The sequence below is a fragment of the Numida meleagris genome, chromosome 2, assembly GCF_002078875.1.
Source record: "Numida meleagris isolate 19003 breed g44 Domestic line chromosome 2, NumMel1.0, whole genome shotgun sequence".
NCBI classification, from domain to species: domain Eukaryota; kingdom Metazoa; phylum Chordata; class Aves; order Galliformes; family Numididae; genus Numida; species Numida meleagris.
Window position 1 is genome coordinate 81,237,559 of NC_034410.1, and position 27,723 is coordinate 81,265,281.

The window sequence follows — 27,723 nt, forward strand, 5'->3', positions numbered from 1 at the left end:
TTAATAGCAAGTCAGTTATCTGAATTCCTCCTCTTAGCAAACTAACTGTAGTTAGTGCTCACAAACTATAGAATAAAAGTAGAATATAAACTAATACACGATAGTTCTACCAGATACCACATCTCACATTTCCTATAGAGTAGTTATCATTCATATGATTCAGTCAAAACTATTTATGTTGCACAGATAGACTGTAATCTCTATAAAGTAAATCTTCAGAGAAAATCTAGTTTAACACACACAAATAATAGTAATAATAGTAACACCCTTCTCTCATATAGTAAATCACAAGTTTGTATTTTATTTGTAAGCCAGATAACTATTTGTGAGACACCTAATTCTTCTAAAAGTTGGCACAGTTACATGATTTATCAGTGAGCATTAAATACCAATAGTCCCTTTCCAAAGGAGCGCTCTCTAGTCTGTATATATAATGATCTATTAATTACAATTACATAAAATAATATAGCCTGAAACAATACACATTATCAACTAAGCAGCATAACAACATGCATTTTTAATTCTTTTATTTATTTTATGTGAGTTTCTTCTTTTTGCACAGGTGTCTCCCGTTTAGTTTCTTTTCCAAAACACAATTACTTTTCAGTTTTTCTTCAAGTTCTATTTATTCAGACAAGAGACTCAGGTCCATTTTGTAAGAATAAGAGTTCATGAGTTTTGGTTAGTCATGGACACAGCATGCTTGATATCACTGAACTAACTAGGAGGCATTAAATAGAACTCTTGCAAAACACATCTTTCAGACTGGATTTTCCTGAATTTTGGAAATCTCCTGATCTGCTCCATAATTACAAATGAAACATAGTAACAATGATTCATTTAGAGTAATGAAACAACAGAGAACTACTTTTTTTTGGAATGCATTATTTCTCTTCTCTTGTTGAACCTTCTATACATTTTTTCTAGTTTATATATTTCGAGTATTAGTTGGGAAGCAGAGTGATTTCCTTACTAATACTTGTATCACATACATGAGAAGCTGCAGACTCCTCTGTTTTGCAGCTAAGAACACAGCAAATATAGGTAGTAAGAACAGCATTTCTGACATGTCTAAAAAGCCTCTATTGCTAACAGCTGACTGTACATTATCTTCCATGCAAATCCAGCAGATTATTTATCATATTTTATTACATTTTTGTATATAAGAAAATATTGCACATATACTTAATGCAGGAAATATGCTATGCTGGAGTCCAAAACTACTAACTTTCTTTTGTCTGTTCTTTAGCCCCAAAAGTTCAAGATCTCTTTCCAAAATCAAACTAACAGAAATATGGAATTTACAAAACATCATTTTGATCACCTTCATCCCAGGACAGGACTGTTTTCATTAGCATTAAGGATTCTAATTTTAAATATACAAGGTTTTTTTTTTTTTTTTTTGAATGCCCTGCCTCTCATGGTTAATTCCTCAGCTTAGAAGAATGATTTAATACTTGCCTTGCACACCCTTTTTCATTTGAATTATTTTAACTAATAAGAAATCTTCTCTTGGGCTTAAATCACTATTTGCTCTGTGATCTAATCATATACCCACACCTATTTTAGATTAATGAAGACATATTTAATACATCTTAAACTCCTTATAAACCAATCCTCCAATTTTCCCTAATCTTATTAGCCACTGATTACATTTATATCAAATTAATTAATCTTTAACAAATACACATAATGAATTATGTTCTAGGAAATAGGTGATAATATTAACTTTAATTGGGTGGGTATGCTCACTCCATGTTGTAGATTTGTTTTTCTATTTTCATTTTTAAGCAAGTTTTATATAAGCTATCTGGAGTCTGACAGCTCCCAGTATTCAGTATGGGAAGGAGAACAACATCGGATGCAAATTCACTGCAGATATTAAACTACAAATTCACATCTGATATCAATTACACTGCTGTTTTTTGTATGCCAGCAATTTTTTTGAAATTCTGAAGAGTCCATCATTTAACTGAGCACAAAGCTCCTTCAGTCACAGTAAAAAAAAAAAGAAAGTGCTAGGAGTGAAAGTTTTCCAAACTTTCTCCAACCATCAAATTTGTACTCTAGAATGTTTTCATGTTTCCATGAAACTAGATCATGAAAAGCTAGTTAATTTAGAGCACAACTCTTTTTAGCTTTATATAGCCATTAAAATGTTAAAATAATGTACAGCTAGTGTGCATTTTCAAAGCTATATTTGATGAAATAGGTTTCCAGTCTTTTCTCTCTTTTTTTACTATTTTTTTTTTTCTGCCAAGATCTTTAATTGACAAGAACATTTTACATTCATGCAAGCCTACAGATATAGGTAATATTCTGACTAATAACCACCTGAGGAAGACCCAGATTTCGTTTTATTCTTTAACTTATGACTGGAAAAAGTAATTCCAGATGAAATGCAATTAGGCAGCAACATGCACAGCAATATTTATGAATTTATGAGTTCAGTATCTGGAACATTTTATCTGAAACATTTGTCCAGAAAAAGTGTAAGTGAGAGTTGTAATGCAGGATCATTTTTAGTCAGGTTTTAAAAGATGTTATAACTGTTTCAAAAGACACAATAATTATTTCCAGGCTAATGATGGATACGTTTCTTAACCAGAAACAATTTACTAATTCACAATCAGTTACACAGAATTTCTGTTTCTTGTAACATCTCTTTCTCTTTGGTAGTATGTGTTGCATTTGTGATATTATAAGGGATTCTCAGCATTAATATTTTTACCTCAAAAATTGTTTCCTATGTCTACCAGTTAAACTGAACATCACCAGCAATAGTCACACTTGACCTAAGCTGAATCTCAGATTATTTTGTTTAATTCTTGATTTAAGGATCAGGGTTTCACAAGATAATATTTTGGGGAGTAGCCAATTAGCAGGTAAATGGCTTAGCATAGATAACACCTTCATAAGTAGAGCAAGATCAAAGTAATGAAAAGACTTCATGTTTCTGTTCTTTCTCTGTTTTAAGGAAGAATGCACTGCAGACAAAGAGAGAGACTGAAATCTCTAGAGAACGGCCTCTGTTATCCTGATGTAAGTGCCTGTACTGATGAGACGAAGATGAAGGTGCCCAGACCATAACAACACTCCAATATATAGTTCTAATAACAGCTAAAAGAAAGACAATATAAATTTCAGCCCCCTGTGCATGAACAATAAAGAGCAAACATGGAATATAATCTTAAAGTGACAGCCAGCTCATTGAATTTATGCTGGTCACTCTTCTGCTGGAAAATATTTCTTGCAGACAAAGATAGACAAGAGCTCAAGATTACAATTACTTCATGAAATTTATACATGGCCAAAACAAACGGAAGCTAGCAGTTGCTCTGACACCATATAAAATGTTAGCAAACATATTCAAAACACATAAACATGAATTTCTAAAGCTGAAAAGCAGCAGAACAATGAAAAGACCAAAGTTTTATAGTCCTTTAGAGAAACTTTCCAGGAGATTAATTCTGAGGTTTAACCTAGCTAAATTTAGTATGTGAGCTGAGCACTTCGGATTAACTGAGGCTTTGAACCAGCATCCAAAATTCCAGTGAATCTCAGTGAACGACTTGGAAAGTATTCAATACAAAATTTACTAAAAAAAAATAGTTTGCTAACTGGGTAATAAAACCAGTAAGAGATTTTCAATGAAACCAGAAAGGAGTATATTTGAAGTTTTCACCAGTGTAGGAAATTCAACTAATACAGACTAAGTATAGTGTATTTTCAATTATGTTACAAGCTAAGGTCTAAAGGCCTAAAGTTTCAATCCTAAAGTTAGGTAATAAATGGTAAAGACAACTCGTGAAATATCTGAAACAGATTTTAAGACTGTGCTATGAATATACTTCACCTAACTTTTACAATGGAATGAAAAAGCATTTTGACAATCAATCAAATCAATAAAAAATTGCAAGCTCAGAAGAAATAGAATCTAGTTCTCTGTCAAATATTTGATACTTGACAATTACTGCATGAGAAACAGCATTCCAAAAACAACAAACATCAGTTTGAGTGTCGTCCAGGTTAGATTTGTATATCCTGAAGTTTTGTGAGGACTAAAGCATTCTCTTCAATAGCAGGAGAATATTTGAACACCAGACAGGCTGAGCAATAACATATGCAGTTAAACCTGGTGGAATAATGAAGTGTATGAACTATAGCCACATGGAGACCAATAAGAAAAATTTGTTCTATTAAGCACTTAGGATGTTGAGCCACTAAGTATGCTAATTACTCCCCAGTGTATGGTAGATTGAAGTGAATGGTTTACCTAAAATTACCCAGCATCTGTTATGTGCCAATGAGAGTTTTTATCATCTTTCTTAACTGAGAACAGCATCATCACGTGTGCCATCCTGTATGAAGCAACTCAGAATGATTTCAGTCTTCCTTCTACGCATGGTAAGATTTTCAGTGTAATGACATATTACAAAAGAGCAATGTTCATGATTCTAATAGAAGATTTGAACCATATAGCTCAACCTGCTTAAATAACTTTATCTACATTAAACAGAAATGGGAAACAACAGATAGGCAAAAAAAATGTATAATCATAATCTGCAAAAGAACATGATAATTTTAAGCTCATCTTTTTGTTTTTGAAGGAAGTATCAACACATTCTTTCAGAGAATAGCTGAGCAACCGCTTATGATACAGGAAAGCCCCTTTATGTTAGGTCCACATTCAGACAAACTGGGAAATGGAGGGATGTGGAGAAAGGAGGGACATTGTTATCTTTTATAACTCCACACTTCAGTGAGTGAAAAAGGAGGGAAGAAGGAATCCACGCAGTGTGACATCCTGAATGTTCCAGGCATCTAGAAAAAGGTTCTCTAAATAAGATAATATTAAATAACAATGGCCATGACATCAAATGATCATCTAATCCATCCCACATGCTTCTCTTTTCTTTACAGTAATGAGACGCTGAGGGAAAGTAAATTTGTGCAGCCCTAAGAAATACATATTTTTCTCATTTCTGGATAGCTAAACAACTACAAAGGCCAGCAAGGGAGGAGACAGAGTGACGTCAGTCTTTAGATACCCATCCCAAACCTCTCTAGTCATAGAGAAATCCAGAGAAGAGGCCAGCAGCCAGTCTTCAATAACCTTGTACAAGAATGAAGGCAAGGGAGAAACTCTGTTTCACATAACTTAGATGGGCTGTGTCAAATCACAAATCAAATCATATTGCCTGTAGGCAATGTATGCCTGCTTCAATTTGAGAAGTAATCATTCTTAACTATTACCTGTGATAAATGGAAAAATAAAAGCAATAGGAATAAAACATTATGTCTCAGTCCAATAAATTCACAGTCCAGGTATTCAAAATTTAATAAAGGAAAATAAGAAAAATTATGAAAATTGAAATTTAGAAATTGATAAATAAACAAAATATTTAATTCCCTTTTGGTAGATTTTTTTCCTCAAAAAAACCCCAGAAAAATAGTCTTATTTTTTTTCTATTTCAACTGATGAGATTGAATTAAAAAAAAAGATCAATTTTTCTAGTTTAACTCAGTATTCAGTAATTCTCTCATATATTTGTTTATATGGAGGAAATATTTACTCAGCATATTCAAATTGAATCAGTCCTTTTACTGTCTGCAAACATTGTAGCAATATGCAACTGTAAACGAACAAAAAAAAAAAACCACAAGAATTTGCTAGCATACTATATCATTTTATTTCTATATCATGTCTCATTATTTATAAATATTTAAACCTGATTTTCAGGCATTTTTGTCCTTAATTTTTTAGCACTCTATTCAAATAAGCTAATAAGAGAGTAAAACCTTATGACTGTAGAGAAAAACAAAATCAGCACACTCCTTTTGGAACAGACTTCTAATGATAATCAAAACCATATTAAAAAGCAGCTAAGAATTTGAACAGAAATAAAAAAAATACAACTGTATGAGAAATTTGGAACTCTATAGCAACACAACAAAGTATGTTGCACCAGCTACATCTTCCATCTGTCAAAGTACTAGAAAGTACAGATTAGAATTAAAAGTTACTAGAAAGCCTGATAAGAATTTAAAAAGTTGCGTTATTTACCATTAGTGACAGAAATAGAACAAACATTCCAGTACAAACCAAACAATAGATTCTGTCTTTCATTTTGATCATAAGTATACGAGAATTTTCATCAGGTAACTTGTCTGATAAGAGCTTCAGTATTGACATCAATGTGCTTCTATGCAGATTTAGTAGTGCTTGTATAGCAACAACAGCTGAATCTTCTTGCTCAAAAAATGTAAAGAAATTGTGAATAATCAAACCCCTGATGCACATTAGGTATTGCACCTACTGTTTGTTTTGTGGGCTGATTTACAGATAAATCTTAGGCATCTTCATCACTGATGCAAAAAAAATACATTACCTTTACAGACAACTACTATCTGCTTAAATATCCACCATTTCTCAAAGGTGGTATAAGTTCTACGTAAATCAAGAGAAAATAAACAATGAGAAAAGGCTTGCTATGGAGGATTAGATGGAGCAGAGACAAAATCAAGGATATTTGACCAGACCAAACAGAGATAGAGCAGCACTGACGTATGACCTGCTTTAACATTAACTGGAACTAGGATGTTAAGACATGAACTTTAAGGCCTTGCAGCCAAAGTTCACAACACTTTTTAAATGGTAAGTTTCCTTAAAACTTCTGTCATCAAATGAAAACAAGGGAGACATGATGCTGGAATTCTAAACATTGAAATAATTATGGGCAATGTACAAGGCTGAGGCTGGTGACAGAGGAATTTTTATGCTTTGTTTTGCACTTTATATCTACATTGGATATGGATATTTTTTTTCCATTTTTCTCCAATGACGCATACAAAAGTTTTAATTTCTGTTCTGAATACTTAATATTTTGTACTGTTACTATGATGATTTTATAAAAATTTTCTGAAAAATGTTTTGTTTTCCATATTCAAAGGAGTCACACATATATCTTCATCTTTATGAGGTTTCAAGATGTTAACAAAAGTACCCAAAGCACAATCTGGATGTCCAGATTTTTAATAGATACTCAGGCATAATCATGATGACAGCTAGATAGTTATGTAAATAATAAGCATGGCTGCACATAAATAAATAGCCTCTTCTGAAATTTTGAGAGATAATTTACAGTTTAAAAAAGTGAAGAATGAGATTTTAAAAGAATTTTATCTCTGTAAACTTAATCTTCAGTAGAATTACCCAGGAATTAAACTAGTGACTCAAATTTTATTTCTTAATTTCTCCTACGTGTCTTTTATGCAAGGATTAAACAATTTCACAACAGAGGGTCTTCTTACTTCCAAGAATCCTACCGATACCTATGAGCTCCTGATGTCTTATTAGCATTCTTCATCAGCATATTTATATAATATCATAATTTTATTTCATCCAACTATTAGAATAAAATTTGATTTCTACCCTAGTCAAGGAATTCAGGCAACCACCTGCAGATGTGCCAGGAAATCACTGTTGAAAACATCTTTTTATGTTTTCCATCTTTCTTATTTAGATTCCAATCTTCTTTTCTAAATTCAGTCACACTAGAATCTCCTTTGGCACTTCCAGTCACCTTCTTGCACACTTACACCTAATGTATGTAGTCTAGCTGCCATCTTTCCTGGTTTTTTGTTGTAGTTTTATTTGTTGTTTTGGTTTCTTTCCTATTCAACAAACCAGTATTCACATTCCAGATTCTATCTTTTACATTTCTTATCAGTTTGTCTAGCCTCACTTTCATCTTTCAGCATCATCTCAAACTTACATTTTTGTTTCAGAATACATATGGCTTAACATTTCTTAAGTTTCTTCTACACATGTATTTTGCCTTTTTTTTTCTAAACAATTCATGCTGCTTTTCTAAAGCTGCTCCAACTGTAAAATATGCCTATTCACAAGCAACTGAAGTTGAAAATTCCATCTTACATCTTGTTAATTCCAAATTATTCTCTGGTGGAAAGAAGAAAAAAATGTCTTTCTTTCCTTTAGTTTGATACTCAATTTTGCCCAAGTGGATGAACATCATTCAAAATCTGTACAAGTATAAAGCCAATTATCATCAGTATCAGTAATGGAAAAGAAGAAGAGAATAAATATAATTATCCCAATAAACTCACCTACATGCAGGGATCATTTAATTAACCACCGTTCAAATCAAGTTTCACTTCATTCATTTTGTGATAGGCTGTGCTGAGACAACGCTCTGGTCCGATTATCAGTCTCTTACTTTTATAAGCAAACAGTCTGGTTCTGATCACAAGCAAGATAGGACAACTAACAGACCAGATCTTACATCTAATTCAGTTGTGACAAAATTGAGTTTCCTCAAAACATCTAAAGCTTCTAAAAAGCCCCAAAAAATGAATGCTTACTTTAAATTATTTAACAAAACATGACATAAAATCGCAGTTCATTATTTTCCATTGTTAGGCACCAATAATGTTGTCAACACATAAGAGGTAGAAAAACTTGAAAAGCCAAAAGAATTCTTTTTTTATCTCAAGGTCCTTTAAAATCATTTTATATTTCTATTAAAAGTACTTTCCTACCACACACAGAATATTACAGCAACTTCCCTTATTTTTTTATCATTTATCATAAATATGTAAACAGGGACCCAAACTGAGAGTTATGTAGTTTTGCATCCTCTACTGTGTATTTCTTCTCTACTTTTTATTATTCAGAGTGTCTCAGTTGGCAAATGAAGCAATCAAGTTTTTTCACATCTATCCATCTATGTATCCTCCTGCCCTTAGCTTAGAGAGGAATATGGTCTTTCCTCTAAACAATACAAATCAATGTAATTAAAGTGTATATGAGCACACGTAATGTGCTATAAGTTAGATGCTTTGGCTAGTAATGGAAACAATACTGCATACTATGTCTAATTCATGTATATTCTTTACTAAGTCTACCAACAACCAATATGTGCCCTATGGTTATGATAATACATCTTATGTATTTACCACTAAGGTTAAATGATAAATATAAAACATTATTTCATTGACATTACTTTTAAGAAGTAGAAATCACAAACCTTGCAATTCCAAGTGCCTCGTATGGTCGCCAATTTCACATTTGAAGAAACATCACTGTGTTGATAAGTTTAGGCCTACAACATTATGATGTAATGTGTTTACTTATTAAAAAAATAAAATTACTGGACCGCTAAGTGGGAATTCACACCCTTGCATGAAGAAAAACATTATTCTAAATCCAAGTCTGCTTAACACTGGTTTAGACTAAAAATACATTAACCATAGTTATTTTCCATGCCAAAAAAGTACTAAGATCTCCAATAACATCCAATATTTTCAATAAATTGTTCAGCCCTAAAAGTCTCAATCCTAACTATTTAAGCAAGTGTGAGATGAGAATCTCCAAAAGAGATGAAAGTCATGAGACAGCAGTATGCTCTTGTGGCCAAGCAGGCCAACAATATCCTGAGGTGCATTAAAAAGAGGTCAGCAGGACAAGGGAGGTGATGCTCCCCCTCTATTCTGCCCTGGTGAGGCCACCTCTGGAGTACTAACTCCTACGTCCAGACCTGGGATAATTTAGCCCGGAGAAGACTGAAAGAGAATCTTATCAGTGCTTATAAATATCTGAAGGACAGGTGTCACGTGGATGAAGCCAGGCTCTTTTCATTGGTGCCCAGGAACATAACAAGGGGCAATGGGCACAAACTGGAACCCAGGAAATTCTGTACAAACATGAGGAAAAAATTCTTTACTTTGAGGGTGACAGAGCACTGGAACAGGCTGCCCAGAGAGGCTGTGGGGCTGTATATCCTTCTCTGGATATACTCTGTTGTCTACGACAACGTAATAAGGTTAAGGCTTCCCTTCCGTCCGCACCTCAGCGTGCGGGGCATACGGGACGCACACACAGTGTATAACGCCGAATGCCAATTTAATGCTGCGCAACAAGGCTATTTTTCCCCTTACACGCGACCGCCCTGGATACCCGTGACCCTAGACCCCTCCCCGGGTGCACGCAGGCACTGCCCATTTTCCCCGCAACTCCCCTCTCTTTAACAGCCCCTTTAATACGTTCCCCTTTTGTTCCCAGTTTCCCCAGCTATCCCTACAAGGCCTAAGCACGTCCTACATATATATATACTAGGCAGGGGAGGTCCTGTCGCGTCACATCCCGCACGCTCGGTTACCGCCTACTACATTTTTCTCCACCCATGCCTGGAAAAGCCTTGCCCATTACAGCGCGATCGCAAAACCCCCTATAACCTATCTCCCAACTAACTTATCTACTGCTTAAGCTCTAACGTTTGCACATTATACAAGTGTGTACTTCATCATTAACTACTTAGGACTTATCATAAGCGTTCACGTAGCCTATGGTATTCCATGCGCCGATCAAAGGCTTGCTCCATCATTCTTTGTAAGCACTGCTGCAAACATCCCATCAAGCATGGTAAGCAAAATGCAATGCAGATAAACACTAAAAGCACTATACCAACTACTTTAAGTATCTGGGTGACCCATGGCCCAAGTCCGCCAAACAGGTTCTTCAGCCAATCGCCGAACGGATCATGGTCAACCGTTATCTTCTGCGTATGTTCTCTCATCCACATCAGCTTCTGGTGAATAGACTCGCTGTGATCAGATAGATTGAAACAACACATGCCTTCCACATCCTGACATCCATGGCCTTGAGCCAATAGGAGGAAGTCTATGGCGGCCCTGTTCTGCAACACCGCGTGTTTGACGTTGTCCACATCCATAAGTAGCTCACTCAATACCTCTGTAGTGGCGTTTGCCTGCTTGACTGACCAACAGGCCAATCGCTCGATTTCCCGCAAGGCATGTGCTGCAGCGACACCAGGCGCTAGGGCTGAAGCAAAAATGCGAGCCGTGACACTCCATAACTTAACATCATCACTGCAATCCTCTTGGAGCGTATGCACACTACGCTGGTTTCTGCTGTGAGTAAGGTTCCTCGACAGTTGCATCCAAGCTCGGTGGCTTAGAGCCAGCATTGTCAGTTTGCCCAAGTAGCAGGGCCCTCCTACTGGGTTCCTAGGGATACCTTGCCATGCACGGTCACCACAGATCAGGAATATACCCGGGGGTAACATTTTTGCAGTGTCATTATTCCAAAATAAGTCATCTCCCCCCATCCTTATACCATATTGTGGCCACCTATTGGTGCAACCCCCATACCTGGCACTATGATTTCTCCCAGCGAACGAGATGTTCCGAACCTGCTCATGCCACATTCCACCCTCGCTCTCACATTGCCTTTTCCTTTTGCTCCAACAGCCCGTCCCTGAGAATTCCTTCGTCGAATTACTTCTGCAACTCCAGTGTGTTCTATTTGCCGTGTACCCACAGTAGGGCCCATGCCAGGAGAAGGCACCTGTGTTGCTAGGGTTAACAAGAGTGAAAGGTTTTGACCTGTCAGACTGTGTGTCCCAATAAGGGCTAGCCGCAGTCAATAGATTTCTCCTCACCGACGGATTTGACAGCTGCCCTTCTATTCCGAAACCCGCAAATCCAATGCACCCATAGCTCTTCCAGTAACTTCTCTCAATAGAGTCCGAATTGTCTCCCCATGTCACTTTCGTCACATTGGGGACCATCTGCTCCGGAATCGATTAGAAAGGAAATGGTTTTCTGGTTTGGAGTTGGCTGTGTCAGGCCTTGAATCAAGATTTGTGCTTTAAGTATGGGTCTATTTCCTAAATCGAAACTAACTTGAACCAATGGTACATCAGCCTGGCCAGCAGACTGTCCCTCTTCCTTATCCCCGGCTCTGCAAGCAGTTGCGAGCAAGATGCCTTCCCTTACCGCAACGGAAGCAGACGTCTGGTGCGGTTTGGACTGCCATCGCTTGCAAAGCTGTTGTTATTCCAGCAACCTGCTCAGATAAAACCGCAGCCAACGGCTGCACCTCTTGAGCTCGACCGAAAGCACAGCCACGCGCTATGAGTTCCCCTGCTGTGGTTGTGGCCGGAAGGGCTGCAAGAGCAGCCTTGTACTCTGGAGCTGCGCTCGAACGTAAACATTCTCGCAGCACTATTTCCTGTGTTTCCGGGGGCAGGTTGCTGCTCGAGATAGCTGTCTGTACTTGGTCTGCAAAGGAGCCGAAATGCTCCCCAGGTTTTTGTCTAATATGGAGATAACTTGGCGACCCACTTGTAAGCGTATGCATCCGCTCAAGCGCTCGCCTGCCCAAATCCGCCGCTGTGACAAGAACAGCGGCTGGCAAAATCAGTTGTTCCTGAGGGGTACTCCAATTACCCTTTCCTGCGATTGCATCCGCTGGGATGTTGTGTAGCGGATGAGCTGGGTCTGCCTGCGCACGAGCCCGCAAGCTGTCCACCTCCTCCTGGATGTATGCCTCGAAAATTGGTACCTGCGCCGGGGTGAGGCACGCCCGTGCACACTGTCGCCAATCGAAAATCAGCGGGCCACTAAGACTAATAGCGTCCAACAGGACCTGCGCCTGCGACCCAGTAAGACCTCCCTCTTGGACCGCTTTTCTCAACTGCATTAGCATTTTGTAATCTACAGGCTGCCATTGGGGACCCTGCGGTCCGCCAACAAAAACAGGGTAGCAAGAGCGCAGCATGGGTTCAAGCTCGCATCCGGAGAGCATGCACTCCTGTGCACGAATAATCCAGCGCTCCCCGGCCCTACGAACCTGGTCCCGCGCTCGCCCCCGCCGTCTCCTTTCTCCCTCAGACGGCAGGTCTATGCAAAGACGACCCTCCTCCTCCCCTGAGGAACTGGTCTCATCATCCGCCCCACGCCCTTGGGACCCCTCTACCCTATTTTTGGAGCTAGTAACCCCCCTCGAGGTCGAGGGGAGAGGCTGCTCCACAGGGCTAGGTCTCGGCATCCTTCCCTCACCTACGCCCGGCACAGCTGCATCACAGGGAGCTGCACCGTAGGGCGGAGGTGCCACCGTAAAAGCGGGCGTCCCTGCCTGGACCGGCCAGGGGGCTGAAGGAATGAGAGCCCTTGGGAAACATGTCAGTGTTCCCTTCGGGTTCATAGACCAAAACTGTCCATCGTCCGAGGTCTGAACCCCTGGGGTCGCCTGCCCTTGCCTTGGAGCCCCTAAAGGGGCTAAAAGCGGAGCTTCCGTCCCCGTCTCTTCCCCTGACTGGCCCGTCTTGTATTCCTCTCCCTCCGACCGTTCCTTTCCCTGCTCTCCATCGGCCTTGGCTGTCTCAGTGTCATCAGGCGTCCCCGATAACACTTGACGTGCCGTGGCATCAAGATGCCGCTCGTCTTTCACTTTCTGTATCACACTTCTCACCGTCCCCAGCACAGGGATAAGTCCCAGTGCCTCCTTATTTCCCGCACTTGCCCCTTCCCATAACTCCTGACCCGTCTTCTCCAAAGCCACTTTCTGTAAACAATCTGTCGGGGACTCCGCACACTGCTTGCGCAGCATCCACTGAAGGAGTGCGAGGCATTCCTTCTTATGTAGTGTTATCCCTACTTCCTTGGCCAAGGATTTCCGCCTACTCACCACTTCCTGCACGCCGAGCCCCATCACAGCTCCAGCTTCTCGGCGCCTAGCTCGCGCCCGGCGTCTAACTCGCGCCCAAAATCGGCCGTCCGGCGCCTAGCTCGCGCCCAAAATCACGTCGGGGTCACCAGATGTTGTCTACGACAACGTAATAAGGTTAAGGCTTCCCTTCCGTCCGCACCTCAGCGTGCGGGGCATACGGGACGCACACACAGTGTATAACGCCGAATGCCAATTTAATGCTGCGCAACAAGGCTATTTTTCCCCTTACACGCGACCGCCCTGGATACCCGTGACCCTAGACCCCTCCCCGGGTGCACGCAGGCACTGCCCATTTTCCCCGCAACACTCAAAATCTGCCTGGATGTTTTTCTGTGTTACCTACTATAGGAACCTGTTTTATCAGGGGATTGGACTAGATGATATCCAGAGGTCCCTTCCAACCCCTACAATTCTGTGATTCTGTGGAAACTAGCTATTTAGGACAGAATACTTCCTCTGAGAAACAATCAGGTAAGGATCTTCACGCTTCCGACATAATATCTTGCAGGGGAAAAGGGGTTAAAGGGGAAGGAAATGGGAAAAAAAAAAAAAAAAAAAAGAAACGGGAGGAAAGGAGAAAAAAAGAACGTAATTGTTTCAAATTTTAATATTTATGCTGCACACACTCTTTATCACCAGACAAGTCTTTTCTCATTACAACTATTTGTGCTCTCACTCAATGTTATGCTAAACTATGTTTCAGATCTTTAAGTAAAATCTTCACTGAATTCCAGAGCTAACCTGCAAAGAATTTTAAACATCTAGATCCTATCTAGGATTTTAATGTCCAGTTATTTGTGTGGCATCAGGATTTAAACACTTTTAGGGATCTAGATCGTAGTCTCTCCATGTCCCCACTATTTGCCAATTACAGTTTAAAAATGCTGCCCACAATGACAGTGGAGACAAAAGAATAGTCAGGCATGTGCATGATACTTTCTTTGATGAAGCCTTTTTTTAATCCAGATTGCCACAAGTAAGCAAAAAAAATTCCATGGGAAATCTGCCTGTCTACAGCAGTCTCTAGGGAACACAAAGTCTCTAATGACAGGTAACATTTGTACCTTCCTGTCGGAACTACACTTCAGTATGATTCTAATTACATCTTTGTCAGTATACTTACAGCTGTTGACAAACATAATGAATGTATGGCTCGTTGTCTTAGGAAACACACTGGAAACTGAGCAAACAATAGAACAAAAAATTATGACTAAAGCATGATGAATTTTCAAGCACAAAATAATCCATATGCACTACAAAGCAGTACAGATTAAGAGGTTTGTTCTGTATGCACACTCTTATTAAAAAGTACATTTGAAAGTTGCTTTAAAATACACAATATCTTCAAAACAAAAAGCTAAAAGGTAGTACCAATTTGTCAGACTGACAAAAGCAATTTCATCAAAGCCTTCCAGGATCCAAGCACTATGACAGCCACAGATCTAATATAACACTAACTTCACTTTTTTTTGTACTAAGAGAAAGGAAATGATCGATCACAACCTGCAATTTTTGACAAGTATGTGGACACCTCAATTACACCCTTCAAAAACAAACAAACAAAAAAAAGTAGGGAGGGTGCTAGGGAAACTTTTAAAATTTTATTCCATTTGTTATTGGAAGGTTTCATCACTAGCACTGACTTGCTATCACCATTTTCCATCCAGTCTGCTTCTGAATTGCTTATCCTTCAGTTATTTCTTATTCTTGAGTCAACTTTTGTATCAAACTTCCTGTCCTGTTCCTAAGAAGCCACTCTGAGGCTCACAATACATTAAATTTTGACTGGTTATACAATAAGTTTCAACATGTCTCTTGAAGTTAATCAGACCTACAATCCACAGTTCCTGCAGCTATACTGAAAGAAACACATTTCCTTTACATTTTTCTATCCTGTGGCTGGGACAGTGAGGATCATGCAGTAAACATTAGACCATGTCAAAGTGACAAGGCCTGTATTGACATTTTAGCACCAGAATACACTGTTTGAAGAGCTCTGTCTCAAACAGACAGTAGAAAAGACAGTCTGGATAGTGTCACATAGTGCATTTTAAAAAAACTAACTAACAAAACAAAGCAACCAAGCAACAGATATCAGAGACGACCATTTTCCTTTGAAGCCAAGAATCAGATTTTGAAACTGGTGAGAGCATTCATATAGACTGGTTCAGAGAAATAAAGCTTTTTCTTGATTTAAGTACGTAGTGAAAAGATTTACTGTTAATGTTTTAAGTTTATTCAAATGTAAAATACTTCTTTCAATTTTTCTATATAATCCTCAAAACAAAAACAGTAGAAAACATAATTTTAATTATATCTGTGCTGGGACTTTAGGTTAACTCAGCCACTAACCAAAAAACACAGGCTATATTTTGACTTGCTACCTTCTTTACTATGAGCTGATAAACTGGAAGGCATGATGGATTGAAACAGCTACAAGACAATCAAGAGGAGCAGAAAAAATTGCAGAAAACAAACATTCATATAGGAACAGTGCACAGATAATCTTTGGTTGCATCCTAGCTCTATTTCTGTAATAATCCTCTAGTATCACTCGTATCCACTCTAAGAATTAAGTAAAGCTAGACACAGGTTAGCTTTTCAGAAAAGCTGAATTTTCATCTTTGCAACATATTCGCAGTATTGGACAGAGAGACCATGAAACAACAGAGTTCTCAGTTGTTGGTGAAGTCAGGAGGAGTGGGTCAACAAAACTGCTACCTTGGACTTCAGGAGGGTGGACTTTGTACTATTCATGACACTACGTCAATGGTTTACGGGCGTTCAGCCCAGTTACGTGATGAATGGGACAGGGGACCCATGGGCCCACGCCCTGGGAAAAGGGAAAAGGGTAAGGAGATGGCCCTGAGAGCAAAGAACAGCAGCAACAATCTGAGGAGAAACAAACTAATTTACTAAATAAAATATCAGAATGCAAAACAATACACTATAATACAATATAATTACAATTTAAGCTGATAAATACAATACAGAGAGAGAGAATATCCCAAAATCAAAGTAGGCCTTACTTTACTGCCGACAAAAAGACGGCTGGAGAGTGAGGTGCTGCCAAGATGAGAGATGGGTGGAAAAAGGATGAGGTCTCATGATCTGCAAGTTTTTATCTTTTCCCTCTGGCCGGAAATGGTAATAGAGGAGCAAAGTACCGTGGGGAGTGTAGTAGTCCTTCTCTTCTGAGAACCAGGTACATTCACTACGTGATGTTATGATGTGGAATACCAATAACCAAAAATCACAAAACCATGACACAGTAGTAGGGAGGGTCCCTCAGGATTCAGTTCTGAATGGTAAAGGGGTCCAGAAAAGCTAGATGCTCCTCAAGAAGGAAGTCTTAAAGGTGCAGGATCAGGCTGTTCCCCAGTGCTGCAAGATGAGCCAGTGGGGAAGAAGACCAGAGTGGATAAACAGGGAACTTTTCCTGAGGCTCCAGGAGAAAAAAAGAGTCTACCTCCTCTGGAAGAAGGGATAGGAAACTCAGGGAGAGTACAAAGAAGTTGTTAGAATATGCAGGGAGAAAATTAGAAAGACAAAAGCCAAGGTGGTACTCAACCTGGCCACAGGGGTAAAAGAGAACAAAAAACTCTTTTACAAATCTATTAACAGTGAGAGAAGGGCTAAGGAGAATCTCCATCTTTCCTGGATGTGGCAGGGAATGTGACCACTGAGGATAAGGAAAAGGCTGATGTTCTCAATGCCTTCTTTACATCTGTCTATAAAGTCATGCCAGTTATTCTCAGAATACTCTACCCCCTGACCTGGAAGTCTTAGATGGAAAGCAGAATAAACGCCCCATGATTCAGGTGGAAACAGTTAGAAACCTACTACTCCACATGGACTGCCACAAATCCCTGTGGCCGAATGGGATCCACTCAAGTGTGCTGAGGGAGCTGGCAGAGATGATTGTCAAGCTGCTTTCCAACATCTGTCAGTGTTCCTGGTCAACTGGAGAGGCTTGCCAATGTGACACCCATCTACAAGAAGGGTTATAAAGAGGATCCAGGGAACTACAGACCTGTCAGCTTGACCTCGGTGCCACGAAAGGTTATGGAGCAGATTATCTTGAGTGAGATCATATGACAAGTATGGGACAACCAGGAGATCAGGCCCAGCCAGCATGGGTTCATGAAAGGCATGTCCTGCTTGACCAACCTGATGTCCTTCTACAATTGAATTACCTCCCTGGTGAGGGATGAGGGAAAGGCTGTTGACATAGTCTACCAAGACTTCTTCAAAGCCTTTGACTCTCTCCCATGGTATTCTCCTGGAGAAGCTGGCAGCCCATGGCTTGGACAGGTACAGTCTTTGCTGGGTAAAGAACTGGCTGTATGGCTGGGCCCAGAAAGTGGTGGTGAATGGAGTTAAATCCAGCTGGCGACCTGTCATGAGTGGCATTCCCCAGGGGTCAGTGCTGGGGCCTGTCCTCTTCAATATCTTTATTGATGACCTGGATGAGGGCATTGAGAGCACCCTCAGTCAGTTTGAAGACGACACCAAGCTGGCAGGAAGTGTCGATCTGCCTGGGGGTAGAGAGGCTCTACAGAGAGATCTGGACAGGTATGATCACTGGGCTGAGCCCAATAGAATGAAGTTTAACTTCGGCCACAACAACCTCAGGCAATATTACAGGCTTGGGACAAATTAGCAGGAAGATTTGTGTGGAAGAAATGGACCTGTGGGTGTTGGTCAACACTCAGCTAAACATGAGCCAGCAGTGTGCCCAGAGAGCCACTAAGGCCAATGGCATCCTGGCTTGTATCAGAAATAGTGTTGCCATCAGGAGCACTGAAGTGATTGACTCTCTCTACCCAGCACTGCTAAGGCTGCACCTCGAGTACTGTGTTCAGTTCTGGGCCCCTCACTACAAGAAAGACATCAAGGCCCTGGAGCGTGTCCAGAGAAGGACAACAAAGCTCTGAGAAGTCTGGAGCACAAGTCTTCAGAGGAGCAGCAGAGGGAACTGGGATTATTTAATCTGGAGAAGAGAAGGCTCAGGGAAGACCTTATAGCTCTCTACAACTACCTGAAAGGAGGCTGTGGCAAGAGGAGGGTCAATCTTATCTCCCGCATAACAAGTAATAGGACTAGAGGGAATGGCCTCAAAAAAAAAATTTCTTCTCTGAAACAATGGTCAAGTGCTGGCACAGGATGCTCAGGGAGGTGGTTGAGTCACTGGAGGTATTCAAGAAATATTTAGATGTTGTAGTGAGGGACACAGTTTAGTGTAAAAATATTGGCGATAGGTAGACGGTTGAACTGGATGATCTTAGAGGTCTTTTCCAACCTTGGTGATTCTATGACTGGAACAATAATTAAAAGCTTTAGAAGGATATTTGAATATTCATAAGTGATAGCCAAAATACCACATCACATCTGTCTGAACCCTTCTTTTCTTTTGGCTCAAAGCTTGCTTTCTGAGGTATGTTTTGTGATAAGACTCTAACTTACTTACCAAGGAGGCAAATGGTGGGTGTCGCCGTGTGGCAATCAACATCAACCGTGTGAACATTCAAAAGTATTTCCTTCAGGGCTGTTTGCCCCAGGAAGAGAGTGCTCAGGAGTGTTTACTGGCGGAAGATCTGGCCTGTGACCAAGTAGCGCCAGCTTGGTATGTGAGACTGGGGAATGATACCATCGTATCCTGTGAAAAACAGGATGCGGATGGGCACCTTCCTGCTCCCTCTTATCTGCTGGCAAGGCCCGGAAGATGGGTTTTCTGCTGAGATCCCAAAGCCAGAAGCTGCCACTCCAGAGAGAGCTGACTCAACCACTAACTGTCACTCCAAAGAGAGCTGACTCGACCAATTTGGACTTATAAATAAGTTCGTACTGCTGTTGGAGGTCGTCGTCGACCAAAGGGGTCGTCGACCAAAGGGGTGGTCAACCAAAGCGGTTGGCAACTGAACAACAAGCCCTAATGACCCATCACCCAAGAAGATCAACGTCGGCGCTACAAACAACGCTGGACCCCTGGTGGTGACTATCTCTCTTGCTTTCTACAAAGACTCCTTGCTTTTTTATCTCTTTTCTATCGCCCACCTTCCCTTCCCCATCTCCCTAAGCTACTAGGATTTGTAATAAACTGGTCGGGCTAACATTTGACCCGTTGTGTCTTAATCTCGCCGTCGGGTATACATATATTAAAAGAACCCCTTCTCCCTCCTGTAAATTGGAGTGAGACAACATCATTTCAAAGACTGATACATGACACATACAATGACAAAGTCAGACATCAGACACTTATTTTACAGGATTATATCTTGACTTATCTTGTTTAATCAGGGCTTTCACTATGTATGACACCAAAAGGTTTAATTCCATTTTTTACATTTGTTTTAATTTTTAGAACAGAACTAAGTATACTGCAGACACTTCTCTGATCTCATTGAACGCAGAACATACTGAGCAAATAAAGACAAATTTAAAAAGGAAAAAAAAACCATAGAAATCATAATCTAAATAAATATATTATTTTAACCATATGATAACATTGAAATACTTATAATAAATACAAGTGTGATATTAGCACTGGATTGAATTGTTGCAATCCACTCCTAAAAATCAAGATTCCTTTTCCTCCTTTTTGTATTTCCATATTATTATAAGGAAGTAACTGTGCTTCACCATCTTACTTGGAATTAAATCAACAGAACAATTGATTCACAGATTCAGTTCTGTTAACACTGGCATTAGAGTAGATTTTAATGATTTTAATTCAAACTAGTTCAGTCAATATGAATCTATTTACTAAAGCATAAAGAGCTGATTTTGTTCTATTAGCTTATAAATGTAATATGAACCAAGAAAGAAAGTGCTTGCATATTCAAAGTGCATGGCAGGCTAACTTACCAAGCATCATTATCACTGATTTTTTTTTCATCAAGCACCTTTGATAGTTGCTTCTTGGGTTTTATTCAGGTATAGAATTTGCATTTAGATTGCAATGCTGAAGGTAAAAACCAAACCAAACAAAAAAGGATCCAAAAGCATCTGAAATCCTGACTTCTTTTAATCATAATGTAGCAACAATAACAATGATTGCATGTGACTGAAAACATTTTGACATATCAAGTTACAATTCACTATTCCCCATTTAATCAATCTAGAGCTTTTGCTGAGGAGTAATATTTTATCCCCTCTTTATACAAATTGCAAACAAGATGACAATGGTCAAGATCACACTTTATGTTATGAAAGGCTAGAAAATATTTACTTCTATGTTAAATACATAGTAAAAATAAATAAATGTACAGATTCAAAGACAAAAGTAGTACGTGGCCCTTAACAATCTTGAATATTTGAAGAATACCATTTAACCAGAAGGTCTTATGATGACTGAAATGAAAAGAGTTGCTGGATGAAGGACTACAAATATACCACTGTGGAATTTATAGTAGCAATAAAAAACAGAGTTACCATGCTTTGGTTTAATTCTTCAAATTAAGAGATGTTCTCAGCAATTCTAAAAATGTGACTGTGTGAGAATACAAACACAGTACGTAGTTTCACCTAGTCTCTGTAAACTCCCTGTAATAACACTTAATCCCATTTTTAGCAGTGGAGAAAATCTGATGACAGCTTGTTTTCTGGATCATTAACTCCATACAAAAATTCCCTTTATTGACTCTTCCCATTACTTTTTGAAAAAATAAACCAAGTTCCTGTTAGAAAGTTCTTCAGACACTATAAAAATAGCCAGCAGATTGTACTGTACTTTTCTATGAATTCATGGAATATGAGAAACCTATATACAAGAAAACATACAATGCCAAGGGAAAAAAAAGACCAAAAAAAAAAACCAAACAAACAACTACAGCACTTAACTTGAAGATAGAAACAACACAGACAGTGGGATTGAGTGTACCCTCAGCAAGTTTGCTGATGGCACCAAGCTGAGTGGTTCAGTTGACACAATAGAAGGAAGGGATGCCATCCAGAGGGACCTAGACAGGGTCAAGAAGTGGGCACATGAGAACCTAATGAGGTTTAACAAGGCAAAGTGCAAGGTGCCGGACTTCGGTCAAGGCAACCCCAGATATGAGAGTAAAGACTGAGAGAACTCAGTGAGAGTAGCCCTGACAAGAACGACTTTGGAGTCTTGATGGATGAAAAGCTGGACATGAGCCAGCAGTGTGCTTTTGCAGCTCAGAACATCAACAGTATCCTGGGCTATATCAAAGGAGAGGTGGCCACCAGGGAGAGGGAGGTGATTGTCCTCCCCTCTACTCTGCCCTTGTAAGGCCCCATCTGGAGTACTGCACCCAATCCTGGGGCCCCCAGTACTGGAAGGATGTGAAGATGTGGAATTGGGTCCAGAGGAGGGCCATAAAGTTGATCGGAGGGCTGGAGCACCTCTCCTATGAATATAGGTTGAGGGAGTTGGGCTTGTTTAGCTTAAAGAGAAGGCTCCAGGGAGACCTCATTGCAGCCTTCCAGTACTTGAAAGAAGCTTACAAGCAGAAGGGGGAGTGACATTTTACACAGTCTGATAGTGATAGGACAGAGGGGAATGGCTTTTACCTAAAAAAAAAAAAAAGGAGATTTAGGTTAGATGCTAGGAAAAAAAATTTATACTCACAGGGTGGTAAGGTATAGGCTGCCCAGAGAAGCTGTGGATGCCCCCATCCCTGAAGGTGTTCAAGATCAGATTGGATGGGGCCTTGGGCAGTCTGATTGGGTGGGTGGCAACCCTGCCCATGGCTGGGGGGGTTGGGAGTAGATGATCTTTCAGGTCCCCTCCAACCTAAGCCTTTCTATGATTACATGCAATTTCCTGGGGGAAGAGTTCTTCCCATGAAGAAAGAAAAGGGATGGATAATATAACAACAGAGTGACCTATGACTTCATATGAATTAAAATAATCACGAATAAAATTCTGTGAAGCAATGAAATGAACAGTAAGTACATGTCATGGTTTTATGATTTTCGGTTATTGGTACTCCACATCATAACATCATGTAGTGAATGTACCTGGTTCTCAGAAGAGAAGGACAAGTACATTCCCCACGGCACTTTTCTCCTCTGTTACCATTTTCCAGCCGGAGGGAAAAGATAAAAGCTCACAGTATAAAAACTTGCAGATCACGAGACCTCATCCTTTTTCCGCCGTCTCTCGTCTTGGCAGCACCTCGCTCTCCAGCCATCTTATCGTCAGTAGTAGAGTAAGGCCTACTTTGATTTTGGGACATTCTCTCTCTCTGTATTGGATTTATCAGCTTAAATTGTAATTATATTGTATTATAGTGTATTGTTTTGCATTCTGATATCTTATTTAGTAAATTAGTTTGTTTCTCCTCAGATTGTTGCTGCTGTTCTTTGCTCTCAGGGCCATCTCCTTGCCCTTTTCCCCTTTCCCTTTTTCCCGGGGCGTGGGCCCGTGGGTCCCCCGTTCCCTTTGTCACGGAATCGGGCCTAACGCCCATAAACCGTTGACAGTACAAGCTAAAAGTAAAATATGACAATATGCACAGCTATGTAAGGAAAGAGAAAAGGCTTCCTTCATAAATGTTGGCCATTAAAGGCAACAAAGAGATGAATGGTAAGAGGGAACAGGTATTCCTTAAAAGAATTAAGTGAGCAAGTACAGCCATGCGTATTGCCTTCACACCTAATTCAAAATCCACTGAAGTCAACAGAAAACCTTGCCTCGAATGCTGTGCGACCTGGATCATTTCTGAAGTCTCCACCTAATCACTGGGGCCTGCATGTGCCCTGACAAGTCTGTATCCCTGCTCCACTGCAAGTACTACCCCAGCTCCTGTCCTGGGATTTGGCTGCTGAGTGAAAGGTCACCTCTCATATGGAGCCACCAGGGCACCTTGTAACATACTGATGCAGGAAATAAGCCAATTTGTCAGAAAATTTGGATTAGGCATCAGGTTCCTGCATCACAGTAGCACAGTGCTCAGTGTGTAAGAGATGATCCAGCTGAGGACCTTCTCCGAGAGCCAGGAGATGACCACTGAACAGTTGATGTGTGTCAAGTAGACATAAGGATTACAAACTGGTCAGGACACTTGGAGCCTGCTGGCAAACCCAGGGTGCAGATGACTATCAGCAGTCAATACTAATAACAGCACAGCTATCAGTTATCACTTGGGGTCATGTACCTCTATTATAAGCCTTTTGATTCAAAACAAGATGCTAAAACAACATGTTTAGTAGATATTTAAGTTGTTCAACTTAAGTAACATAAGGTTGCTATCCAAATTAATGTTCTGAACAGAATAGAAAATGTTATTTCTAATTTGGTTAGTTGTAGAACAAAAGGCTAACAATAACTAAGAAGCTACTAGCCACCACATCATTGACTTCTAGTTAAAATATACCATTTGGTCACAGCTGTTTACTTGTCATTACTGTTTTTTCTCAGTCATCAGAATCTCCTTGTACATACAAGCCATGACTGCATCCAGGACACGAAAACGAAGAGGAAAGGTCTGTTGTAACTAATGAGCTCGTGCTCCGTGTATATAATTACTAAAGGAATATTACAACAGAGGCTAAGCTAAATTTGATAAGTAAAACAGCTCTTTTCAGATTAGAATAAAACTGCTTTGAACAGATGCCATGCATTGCATTTGGCACAGAAGCATCCACAATACAACTTGCTAAAAGTACTTCTCACACTCTCAACAGGAGAACATTTATCAGAAGTAGCAGTCACAGATTCTGAAAGTTATAAAGCTGTCAAGAAAATGCTAATTTAATCAAGTGCAGGTTTCTATAGGGTAAAATTTCAACATGATCTCAGTGTGAGTGATTCAACAGTATTTAGAACTAGATGTATATTATGCTGCACCTGAGATAATGCTTCAACAAAGATTCATCTTTCAAATAAAGTAACACTTAAGTACAGAATAAACAGAGCCATAGAGATGAATAAAACACACATAATAGCTGATGGTGACAATGACAAGGCTGCCCGATATTCTGAAATCTGATCTATGTTACATAGATTTAAAAAATGAACTTCAACAGGTGCCAAGGGCTTGCCTTCCACAGACATATTCATAAGTAATTCTACTCAATTCAAGTTTAATCATTAGCTTTTAAGTTCCCTAGCTGCAGTTTAGCTACATTAGAGACTACACATGCTTTGGATACAAAATAATCTCAAGTAGCATAAGAATGACTGAATCAGGCCCATAGGAGCAAGGAGGAGGAACGGCTAGTACCAGTGAGGCCATTTTGTCTGCTCACACAGCCCTGATCAAGAAACTAGTGCTTAGGACCCAAGGCATTAATTCCTCTAGATCTTACTTGCACGTGCACATGTCTACCTGAAAATGTTCTACTGAGAAATCTAAACAGCTGAAAAGAATCTTTATCACCGAAGATACAAAGCCTGCCTTGGGATAAACCACAGTAAACATCACCTGTAGGAAAACAACACATCACTGAGTTACATATTATAACACTAAACAAACTGATTGTGAATGTAGAATCTGTCCGGAGACTCTTTTAAGGTAGTAACATAACATGAAATTACAAGCCCATAACAGTTCCTGGGAAATATCTTGAGTGAGATGGTATCCCTCAATGAACTAGTAATAGCATTAGGAATTAGGCCAATACATAGGAGCTGACTTAGATTGCATTTTTAGCATTTCTTAATGCAAAGCATGACCTAGCGTTTACTTTAATTAACATTCACTTCATTGTCACCAACAGATTTCCAATGAGAGTCAAAGCACTTTCATTTTCATTATCATTATTTAATAACATCAGTGTATGTATACTTGAACTCCAGTCTATTACTGAAAAGGAAGAGACGCTGAGGAACACTGTAGTAGCTTTTTTCCTCATTTAACATTCTGTTTATCTGCAGTGTTTCACTGTACTCTCTTGACATTCTACATCCACTGTAAAAGCAAATGCCTTATGTTGCTCCATATTTTACTGATCATACAGCCAAACACTGCAACCTGATACACACACAGAATGTTCTTAACAGATTTGCAACAGTTTAATGAAACAGCTGTTGGCAACCATTTACACTTCTACGGGTCTTGGAAAATTTTATACACAATAGAAATAATACATTATGCTGATACTAAGCACGTATTCATAACTTTTACTGGTCTTTTTTATAACTTCCTTACTAATTTTCTACTGCTTTTTCAATTCAGAATATTACTAAAAATGAAGAGTGCTGATGCACTACAGCAAAAGCTTGCAACAACCTCTGACAGAGGTTTCTTTTTATGACTTCTTCTCTCTTACTCATTCCACCCCTTAATCAAATCTACAGTTGCCACCTCCAATTTCTGATCAAACATTCCAATTAAACAAACTTTAAGGAGTGCCCCCAAAGAGCATGTAATTCACCAGCTGCTGTTTTATTACTTTTCTCACTTGCATCTCACTCATAGCTATTAATAAAATAGTTCATCATTTAATTAAGTGGATTGATTGGCTGAAGTCTTTCTTACTTAATAAGCGGCCAATGTTCTAGACACTAGATCTCTTTCCTAACATAAGTTTCAGCCAGTTCCCATGAACATTCCCATAAACAAGGGCATTATCACAGTCTGTCTCAATCCAGAATCTCAACACACCTGCCAAAGCACTGCAGAAGCGGGGTTATTCCTGCTTAGGAAACAGAGGTAGCTCTAAACAAATTGTCTTCTGGAACTGTATGCAGGAAATTTTCATCACTACAAATTAGCCTGTCTGAACAAGAGGACTTTGAAATTATTTTTACATTAATAAGTTTGGTCTTTTTAAAGTAAATGATGATATTGGCATTGGGTTTGTTTTGTTCCTAGTCAGATGTCCACATGTCAGATGTCCATAATGAAGTGGAAGGCTGTGCTTGAAGAGTTAAGTTTAAACACAAGTTCAGAAAAGCACACAAGTCTAGGATCTAACAAGAAACATCAAACTTAAACATCTGAAATTCAGCATTATTTTTCAAATAACAACCATAATAAAATAAGGATTTACCTCAGCAGATAACATTAACAATCAGCAGCAAAGGTACAGTTATTTAATACAGCTAAAAAAAAACCCACAAACAAACAAACAAAAAAACAACAAACATGTCTACAAACTCAGCTAGATGAAGGAAACAAAGAAAGATTTGTGGTGCTTCAGGGCTTTTTGCCCAAAATACTTAATTTCTAATTATTCTGACAGCAAAATGGACCCAGATTCCCTAGAGCAACACCTTTTGTACTTACTGTTTAAATAATTCCAAGTACTGCACAATTATTTCCTCTAGAGAGTGTTCTTGAGTCTGCTGTTCTTCTACTTAATATTGTGATGAAAAAATTTACTTTTAATAGAACTTTATTTCATGAAAACAGAAGCATTGGTTTGCATCTCTTTCATTTTCCTGATGTTAAAATTATCAGGAGTATAGGAATACTGCTAAACTAAACGTTCTTCAAAGTCTACCTTCCTAATGTACGTAGCAAGATAATGCTAAAAGCACAGACTTGATGCAAGCAAGAAATTGTATTCACTTTGAAAAACAGAGATTAGTATTTTTATAATGGTTCATAATTGTGCAAAGAACATCAACTCACATTTGATCTGGAAACAGCTTTAAATCAATCTTTCAGAAGATTTTTACAAGGCCCACCATAGCTCAGTATACCATCTTCCAAATTCTTGATTACTGTGTCTTACTAAACATATTTATGGACTGGTGAAATCTCAAACATTCATGGTATATTTTTTAAATTCTTACACTTGCGGACTCTGCATTAAACAGCAAATATTTAATGTCTGTGAATGACTGTTTTTCACACAACACTTATAGAGTATAGCAAATGAACTGACAAATGTTTAACATGAAACCAGAACAAACTCTCAAGCATTTTTAATGAATGTTTGCATTTAATTCCTATTCCCTGTTCCCAAATATAGAACGACCTCTGCTTCAGCACCTGCAAAGCCATCAGGATAGGATTTCCAGTTGATCTGAACTAAACTTAATTAAATTGTCATTTACTCTCTTATGAGATCATGCATTTTAACACAGAAGTTGCTCACAGGAAAAAAGTTCCTAGTAATACAGAAGGTAATGGATTTAGAGAGGAAAACACAAGGGATCTGAAAACTGGAGGTCAGGACTGCTAAGGTCTGAAAGAGACATCATTTTCTAAAAATGCTTCCTTTATCTTCATAAAACGAAGCATGCC

At 39.2% G+C, this 27,723-nt stretch overlaps 1 long non-coding RNA gene across 1 annotated transcript in view; it reads right to left on the bottom strand.

The window, feature by feature from the left end:
* The window catches only part of LOC110393826, a 100,989-nt gene continuing 87,833 nt past the window's right edge, over positions 14,568–27,723 (bottom strand). Inside the window, exon 6 of the long non-coding RNA XR_002435222.1 lies at positions 14,568–14,735. This is a non-coding gene — a long non-coding RNA (uncharacterized LOC110393826). The remainder of the gene's footprint in view (positions 14,736–27,723) is intronic.